This window comes from Peromyscus maniculatus, chromosome 8 (genome assembly GCF_049852395.1).
Source record: "Peromyscus maniculatus bairdii isolate BWxNUB_F1_BW_parent chromosome 8, HU_Pman_BW_mat_3.1, whole genome shotgun sequence".
NCBI classification, from domain to species: domain Eukaryota; kingdom Metazoa; phylum Chordata; class Mammalia; order Rodentia; family Cricetidae; genus Peromyscus; species Peromyscus maniculatus.
The window spans coordinates 64342638-64343578 of record NC_134859.1 but is presented as its reverse complement, the minus strand read 5'-3'; positions in this window follow the sequence as shown (position 1 = coordinate 64343578).

Here is a 941-nt window from a genome sequence, read left to right as displayed (position 1 = left end):
GGAGGGGCGGGGCATGAGATGTCAGCCTCCAAAACTTTGGCCCGCTGTGCTCTAGGCTGGGTGTAGTCCAGTTAGAATCCCTGTGGGGTGACCTCACTTCAAACAGCGCAAAGATTCCGCCTTGCTGCAGCCGTCCCTCCTGGACCCAGGAACACTCATAAGAATAACTAGAATATCAATAATTAACATTTATCGAACATTTACTTTGTGCTGGGCCCGGAAATTCTGAGTGTGTATTATCTGGTGGCAGCCTTATAGACCTGCGATTTAGTGATCCGAATCCAGAGATCAATAGGTACGCAGGACTAGAGCACAAGACTGGGTATGCCCGCCGTGTGGCATCTGGAGCGCTGTACAGGGCATCTGTACAAGGGCAGCCAGGGCCTGATGGCCCGCGCTGGAGCACTTTATCTGGAAGAAAAGCTGCGTGGAGACGGGGCCTGTTGGCACAGGCTTTTAATCCCAGCATACCAGAGGCAGAGGCAGGTGGATCTCTGTGAGTTCGAAGCCAGCTTTGTCTACACAGGGAATTCCAGGCCACCCAAGGCGATATAGTAAAATCTTGTCCTAACTAAACAAAACAGAAAGGAAAAGCGGTCTGGAAGAGGTATTGGGAAAGAACAGCGAGATCTGGTACAACGGAAGTGCTATTATTGTTTACACACACCAGGCTAGCCTCAGACTCATAGAGATCCTCCTGCCTCAGGCTCCTGGGTGCTGGGATGAAAGGCGTGCCCACTTGCTATTATACTTAATAGCTGTCAGCTATTGCTAATGACTAATAGGTTGTCCCTTGCCCCTGCTCCTGCCCCGGGAGCCTTTCCTGGTGCTAGTTTCACTTTTAGGTCTGGCATCTGATTCTGCAGTTCCCTTAGAGGAGCAGAGTTGAGACAAGACCAGGAGACAGGTGAGGCCCCTGGGTAGCCCTGTGTTCTTCAGGA